This window comes from Mus caroli, chromosome 11 (genome assembly GCF_900094665.2).
Source record: "Mus caroli chromosome 11, CAROLI_EIJ_v1.1, whole genome shotgun sequence".
Classification (NCBI taxonomy): Eukaryota; Metazoa; Chordata; class Mammalia; order Rodentia; family Muridae; genus Mus; species Mus caroli.
In genome coordinates, this window is record NC_034580.1 from 99,853,845 (window position 1) to 99,855,168 (window position 1,324).

At 43.5% G+C, this 1,324-nt stretch overlaps 1 protein-coding gene and 1 pseudogene across 1 annotated transcript in view; both read right to left on the reverse strand.

Annotated features, from left to right (window-relative positions):
• The window catches only part of Nsf (N-ethylmaleimide sensitive factor, vesicle fusing ATPase), a 134,217-nt gene that overhangs the window by 57,806 nt on the left and 75,087 nt on the right, over positions 1-1,324 (reverse strand). The window lies entirely within an intron of this gene.
• LOC110304883 lies at positions 429-778 on the reverse strand (annotated as a pseudogene).

The window sequence follows — 1,324 nt, forward strand, 5'->3', positions numbered from 1 at the left end:
TTTTCTTTTCTTTTCTTTTCTTTTCTTTTCTTTTCTTTTCTTTTCTTTTCTCTTTTCTTTCTTTCTTTTCCTTCCTTCCTTTCTTCCTTCCTTCCTTTCCTTTCTTTCCTTCCTTCTTTCTTTTGATTTTAGAATAATTTAATATTTTAACCTCAAGATACAACTCTATTCCAAGACCATTATTTTAAAGGAACGGATCCTTACAAGACCAAAATAACCCACTATAGCACGAGGTTGGTTTAGCCTTTCTTCTTCTTTCAACAAACGTGCACCACAATGTTTCAGTAGCAAGGCCGATGCCATGGATATGAGAGCTGTGATTTGCAGGGATCAACCACATCTAGAACCGGGGAGGCCAATCAGACGGTGGGTTGGGTGCCATTCTACCTAAGTCATCAGGTGACATCACAACACACTGGGTGCAGCCACGCAACTGTCCATTAGGTTTCCTTTTTCCTGATGATCAGAGGTCCCACATTGTCTCCAGTCTCTTCGTTGTGCTTTATGTGAGCCCCATCACAGAAGGGGAACTCTTTAAGACCTCCAGCATCAGCAATACACGGTCTTATCCCCCAGATCCTCCATGTCGAAGGCATGCACCACCTTCGGGTTGTCTTTCTGGATTTGAAGATTCACCAGAGCTTTGGTGCGATATTCTCTTTAGCGTAGAACTTCTTGTAAGCCAGGTAACCCAGAGCGGCTGTGCCAGCGATCCACTCAACTCGCACAGCAGAGTTGGAGCTGAGGCCCATGGCGCGGGCAGCAGGAGGGCCGTGGCAGGACCTCTCGAGCAAGCACTGGGGACCGCGGGGACCGTGGGGACCGCAGAGACTCGGGCAAGACTGCTAATGCAGTTTCATCGTTAGTAGTCTCATGTTTAAACTGACTGAGTTTAAAAACAGTACCAAAGTAAGTTATCTTCGCAGTTACAAGGAAACTCTCACCAGTGAGCTTTTATGAGCTGTTTCTCTAGATGGCGTTTCAACTCCTCTTTGTTTAGTGTGTAACTATCAGGGCCCATTAGAGTGTTTTACTTCTTTAGTTTGTTTTGTTTTGTTTTTGTTTGTTTTTTTAAAGCAGTTGCAACTATTTATAGGGACTGCTGTCTCATGCTTTTTCTTTTTTCTAAGTTTCCAAAGAAAAGAAAAATCAATTCTTAAAATACACTCAAGCTCATTTTACCATTCCTTCACCACATACATCCACCAGACTTTTTCTTTTTCTTTTTTTTTTGCTTTTCGAGACAGGGTTTCTCTGTGTAGCCCTGGCTGTCCTGGAGCTCACTTTGTAGACCAGGCTGGCCTTGAACTCAGAAATCCGCCTG